This window comes from Palaemon carinicauda, chromosome 35 (assembly GCF_036898095.1).
Source record: "Palaemon carinicauda isolate YSFRI2023 chromosome 35, ASM3689809v2, whole genome shotgun sequence".
Taxonomy (NCBI): Eukaryota; Metazoa; Arthropoda; class Malacostraca; order Decapoda; family Palaemonidae; genus Palaemon; species Palaemon carinicauda.
In genome coordinates, this window is record NC_090759.1 from 25,171,387 (window position 1) to 25,178,886 (window position 7,500).

The following is a 7,500-nucleotide window of genomic DNA, read 5'->3' on the forward strand; positions in this document are numbered from 1 at the left end:
AATAATAATAATAATAATAATAATAATAACTGGAGTTCAGTATGTCCAATCTTGGAACGGCATTGACGTCAGTTCTTCGGGATTCTTATATATTGTTCAGACCAGCATAAATTATGAGGATTAATTGCCCCTTTATACAATCTGTAAGAATCAAGCATCTTTATAACTCTCGTTTTGGATTACGGCAGACTATGTGGAATAGTGAGTCGGAAAATAATTCATTAATACAAATCGAACCAGTTGTTTCTCTATGGGAATCGCCAGACATGAAAAAGAAACTTACGACGTTTTAGCAAGATTCCATATAGGTCATGCAAGATTGACCCATGGTTTTTGAATGTGTACACCTCATAATAACATACATACATATATATATATATATATATATATATATATATATATATATATGTGTGTGTGTGTGTATATATATATATATATATATATATATATATATATATATATATATATATATATATGTACAGGTATGTAGCCTATATACCGTGTATCTTTACTTATATAAGATCTATTTATATATTTACATATTTGTATATGTTCGTGTGTTGATTAAACTATGTAAACTTACAAAGGATTGGATCGTTGTTTAAATGATTCTTTGTTCACCATTTAGGTAACTTTTACTACTCATGTGTCATTTCCATTAGGTAATGTTATTTTTTATTTATAAACTTATTTCCCTACCATATATTAGATTATGTTTTATAAAGAAACCTCTGTAATTACATGCTTAATTTTTGTATTTAAATCGTGTACCATCCATGTTCTTATCAAGAAAATAAAAGCAACGTGACAAAAATAACTTTTAAATTCCAGCCACATCTCGAGTCCCTTTCCGCGAGACGAAAAGATCATACACAAGATAATGGAATATGGCGCTGTTCGTGTAAAGTTGAGCCAAGTGTAAAATAGGGAAAAGGTTCGAGTGCTAAATAGCAATAAAGGAAGACAAAGATATGGCGTTAAGAGATACACGCGAAGTGAATTTGGTTGTAATTCTTCCAAGTTCCATGAGCGGTATGGAGTGGAGTTGTGGTTTTCTGAGATGCTACGGTGCGATAGCTAAGTATCCCCTCAAATGATAAACAAAGTTGTTTTTCTTGTTTGTACTGACCATCACTTGATAACGCGATGGGACGCATGCGCAGAGAGGAACGTTTGCAGATATTGGGAAGAACGTTCATTCGTCCACGATATTCAACCTGACTTTATTTTTGTGAGACTCTATCGTTTACTCTGTAATGTTATCTTCTCACTCGTTATCAGGGTTTTTTGTTACAAAATTATTGTAGTATAATATTAGTAATTTTTAAATAAAGGACTATTTCGTAACTATTCTGTGACTATTTTAATGCTAAAGCACAATATTAATTTCTCATAAAGTCAACGCATCTACTAAGAAATCTTTACATTATATTACCGTCAATGAAGAGGATTATACAAACAAAGAGAATTTTCCTCCCTTGTGTACAGAAAATACAATAATGATTATTCCTCTAGTTAATATTGCGTCGAGAATTATGACTAAACACTGAAAATTAAAATTTGTTGAGATTCTAGAAAGGGCGTAGGAAGTGTGAACGGAATTTTTACTGAATGTAATAATAATAATGTTAATCTTGATGATGATGTCAAACAGTGAATTTTAAAATGAAGTACCAGAGACTATATCGGAGATGGACGGGAGTTGTTACAAAAAAAAAAAAAAAAAAAAAAAAACGTGTGCCGTCAAGAAAGAGTAAATTATTGTCTCCTTGCTCTAAACAAATTAAAATGATACTGGTCTTAGCTTAAATTTGAAAACAAATATTTCTCGAAAAAAAAATATTTTGAAAAATTATAGGAATTGTATACACGTAATTGCTGATGTAAAACGAAAAATAATTAACACGAAAATTTATAAGTTGAACTCTTAATCCAAAGTCATGCTAAGCAAAATTGAATAAGATAGAATGAAAATGGAGTGAGGCAAAGAAATTCCAAATAACTTAGAAGGGTTAGGATTTCAGAGAACAGGGATATCTAGACTTAAAAAACCCCAATCTGGTAGGAACCTTTCAGCCAAAGGGGAGTATATTGGCTCTGGCATCGTTCCCTGTACTAAGCTCTCGCTGAGCCAAGGGGGATGAAGTCGTCACTACCTCAAGAAATGGGCAGGGGCAGAGACTCGTAGACACAGACAAAAGGAAATTAGACTAGCAGACACAAAAAGGAATTAGTTCCAGGTCCATATGATTTCAGAAAAGAGATTTCACAAGAAAATGGTAAATGATTTGCGTTTAGAACTGCTTTGTCTTCCCTCTTGAAATATGTCTTGGGTTTAATTTTGTAGTTATGTTTTTTCCTACGACATGTAGAATCTGTGAAGATCATTCATATTTTCCCTACGTCATGTAGAATCTGTGAAGATAGTTGTATTTTCCCTACGTCATTTAGAATCTGTGAAGATCCGTGGTATTTTCCCTACGTCATGTAGAATCTGTGAAGATAGTTGTATTTTCCCTACGTCATTTAGAATCTGTTAAGATCAGTTATATTTTCCATACGTCTTGAAAATTCTATGAAGATCATAGTTATATTTTCCTTACGTTTTTTAGAATCTCTGAAGATAATTATATTTTCCCTGTCATTTAGAATCTGTGAAGATAGTTATATTTTCCCTACGTCATTTAAAATCTGTTAAGATCAGTTATATTTTCCTACGTCATGTAGAATCTATGAAGATCATAGTTATATTTTCCCTAAGTCATGTAGAATCTATGAAGATCATAGTTATATTTTCCCTACGTCATGTAAAATCTATGAAGATCATAGTTATATTTTCCTTACGTCATGTAAAATCTATGAAGATCATAGTTATATTTTCCTTATGTCATTTAGAATCTATGAAGATAGTTATATTTTCCCTACGTCATTTAGAATCTGTGAAGATAGTTATATTTTCCCTACGTCATTTAGAATCTGTTAAGGTCAGTTATATTTTCCCTACGTCATTTAGAATCTGTGAAGATAGTCATATTTTCCCTACGTCATTTAGAATCTGTTAAGATCAGTATATTTTCCCTACGTCATCTAGAATCTATGAAGATCATAGTTATATTTTCCCTACGTCATTTAGAATCTGTGAAGATCAGTTATATTTTCCCTACGTCATGTAGGATCTGTGAAGATATTTTACATTCATTTTTTCCTTTGCTAATAGAATGTTGATATTCTGTAACGATTGCTCGAGAGGTAAGATGAAATATTAAGCAATTAAATATTTTTGTACAAGTAAATAGAGTCATGTTTGTTAATAGTATGCTCGTGCATATGAATATAAAATCATATTTAGAGGTTTTACCGTATTGAATTAAGATATTTGCATTGATTTGTATATGTGTATTCTCGATTTATAACTTTTATTAACGAGTCAAGTTACATGCATGAATAAAAGCATCTGTAAGGATTGTTATAGAATTGCTTTTTTATTATTTTGATAATGAAAACGAGTGTTATCGAAAGCAAATATTAGTTATTACGTAATGGAAAACCCTCTTCAAAAGTTTCATGCTGAACAAATTTCTCTCTCCCTAAGCTGCAAGCTAAGGAATGAAATTAGTTTTTAAAGGAAATCCTGAAATCTGGTATTTGATTTCATGACAATTTAATTTTTTTTTTATTTAAAGAACTTTACAAATGATTTTTTTTTCTTTTTATAACTGCAAGTTACTCTTTTAAAAGTAAAGTGGCTTCTTGCAGAAACATTATTGCCCAAAGGGCATTCATACGGACTTCATTATTATTATTATTATTATTATTATTATTATTATTATTATTATTATTATTATTATTATTATTATTATTATTATTATTATTATTAATTGCTAAGCTACAACCCTACTTGGAAAAGCGGTATGCTATAAGAACATGGGTTCCAACAGGGAAAATAGTCCAGTGAGGAAATGAAACAAGGAAAAATAGAATATTTAAAGAACAGTAACATTAAAGTAGATATCTCCTATATAAACTATAAAAACTTTAACAAAACAAGAGGAAGAGAAATAAGATGGAATAGTGTGCCCGAGGGTACCCTCAAGCAAGAGATCTCTAACCCAAGACTACAATTGTATGGTTTTAGCATGCCGTGCTAAAAAGATTAAAGTAAGATGCTGCTAAATATTGCAATCTTCCTCTCAATTGATCATTATTCCCCATTAATTACTCAAGGACAATTAGCTTAAGGTTTTGAATACTACCCCTGCCCAGGAACAGAAATTTTCACATCGCTAAAGATACCAGTTAAAAACTGATTCCTTAGGATGCAATAAATCATCATCAGGTCATCTCTCAGTACTCAATTACCAAAAACAATCTTTTTATGGTTAAAATCTCTCGGTTAATGTGATAAAAAGACCGTCATCTCATTAAGTTGATTTTTGTTATAAAGCTTCCATTGTCTGTTGTAGACTTTTACCTAATTCTATATGTATGTATGTATGTATGTATGTATGTATGTATGTATGTACACACAAATACACATACATACATACATATATATATATATATATATATATATACATATATATATATATATATATATATATATATATATATACACACACACACATATATATATATATTTATATGTATATATATTTATATATTTGTATATATAATATATATATATATATATTTATATATATATATATATATATATTTGTATATATATATATATATATATATATATATATATTTATATATATATATATATGTATATATATATATATATATATATATATATATATTTATATATATATGTATATATATATATATATGTATATATATATATATATATATATGTATATATATATATATGTATATATATATATATATATATATATATATATATATATATATATCTATATATATATATATATATATATATGTATGTATGTATGTATATGTATATATATGAGTATTTTTACCCGTAACATTTCTCAAATGGAGGGTTGTTCAGCTCTACCACATTGCAGCTGTTGGTGATATGAATGTATTCCAAATCAATCGTACATATCATATCTGTCAGTTACGAGTTTATACGAAGGTAAAGGTATTTGCCTCGTTTATCAGATATGAAAGTGTTAGGTAAATTCTTTGGATCATCCAGCTTTTATGTTAATGTTTCAAACAAAAATGTTTGAATATAAATACACGTTTTTTTTCTACATGCACAAAAACCACTTGGATATAAATTAGCCTTTCTTGCTTGAGAGTACATTCGGGCACACTATTCTATCTAATTTCTCTTCTTGTTTTGTTAAAGTTTTTATAGTTTATATAGAAAATGTTTATTTTAATGTTGTTACTGTTCTTAAAATATTTTATTTTTTCTTGTTTCCTTTCCTCACTGGGCTATTTTCCCTGTTGGGGCCCTGGGCTTATAGCATCCTGCTTTTCCAGCTAGAGTTATAGCTTAGCAAGTAATAATAATAATAATAATAATAATAATAATAATAATGATAATAATAATAATGTAGTATCAAAAGATTCAGCTTCTCCTACTATTTCATTAATGGACTGTGGGTTGGCCTGTAAGAGAAATTTAAAATGTGTCATATGCAGTCTATAAAATTTTGAGAAGTATGATTAAGCATTTGGGGAAGCTGATGTTGCTGCACGGTTGCCTAATACATGACACACCAGTAACCATGTCAGAATTTCAGGCAATGACAGCAAAAGTGTTTTGATAAATGAGATATAGTTTAGTTTATGTAATTATTGACAACTTTCGGTATAATACAAATTAACGATAAACAAGGTCTTTCAAAAATAATAATAAAAGGCTCTTATGATTTAAAAGTTTTAGAACTCTCAGATAACTCTTAAATTAGGATTAACTTACTTTTCAACCTGTATAAATTTTTTAATGTTTGAAGAATCATTTTGTTTTTCATGTGTAATTTTTTTTCAATGTTTGAAGAATTAATTTGTTTTCCATGTGTAATTTTTGTTAATAATTTTAATAATTATTTTGTTGTTCATGTGCAATTTTTTTCAAACAAAACTAAATTTCATGTTGTAAATAATTTTTGAGACAAGTATGAGTGATCGTTATTCATGTGTACAGAGCATTGTCTGTTTTAAACAACTCAAGCTGAAATTTCAATTCGGAAGAGATTGTCTACTGAAACCTGTATGTTTTACAATTTATTATTGTACATTATTATGCAGTTGTTCATTTAGAGACACTTCATTAAAGTTTTTATTCATCATTCCTTTCCCAAAGGCGTGAGACGTAAAACTTTTTTTTTTTAAAGTATCCTGCCAGTAGATACCTTTAAACAAAATCCATCTTTTTAACTTGATATTATGATCAAAGCCGCGCTTAAATTGTTTGAGAGGTGGTTTCAGTGTAAGATACTACGGCAAAAGACAAGTAGATCTATTTTAAGAAAGTCTAAATGTAAACAGAAGGAAATACATATGATGAAAATTAATCCAGTGCAAACAGCTGAGCATAAATAGATCTTCTTAAGTTTTAATGGTCATTGGATGAGCAAAAACATGTATGTGTCAAATTGAGATACTTATATGATTTATCAGGATGTTTAAGAACTTAATGTACTGAAGAATCTCTTTGGCTGACTCTCAATCTTATTTATACACCACCGAAAAGTATTACATTAAAAACCGAAAAACCCAAAGAAAAGAAATGCATAATCACTCTCTCTCTCTCTCTCTCTCTCTCTCTCTCTCTCTCTCTCTCTCTCTCTCTCTCTCTCTCTCTCTAGAAAAAATCACAGCATTCATGAAAGGGAACAAATAGGTTTTGATCGCACGAATGAAATACATGTAGTTAATTGATGGAACTACTTCCTTGAATGTCGGCGTCAATGACCTTAGATGTAAGGATGCCAGAAAAGTTTAAATCAATCAATCAATCACTTTCCTTGAATGAATCGCAAAACTTTCATGACGATTCGATAGAGCAATGATAAGTTAGCCTAGATTTAAGCGGCAGGGACTACCATTTATCTTTTACTAAAATAGATATTGTTCACAATATTATAAACCATACCAAAAATAAAAGGGACCATTTCGGAAAAAGTTGATGTTTTACATGGTGGTCAACACTGTTATAAAAAAACATAATTTTAATCTGAAATTATCCTTAAAACATACTGCTCTCCGCCATATTTCAGTTAAATAACTCAAGACAGTGGAAGACCGTGGTACAGAGGTAATGGCATTAAGGATTTTTACCGCTTTTTACGGCAAATTTTTAAGAGTGTAGGTAAACGTCCAAGCTAACCAAAATTCCGAAATTAGAATGCCGATTGATAAGAAGAGAATCATTTAATTTTTAACATATTTCTTACATATTTTTTTTTATTGTCCCTTCCGATGGACTTCGCTGACAAATAACATTAGTATGCATTTACTTCAGTAGTCGATTATGTATAAAATCGCCAGAAATATCAAAGCTAACATAATTATACACGT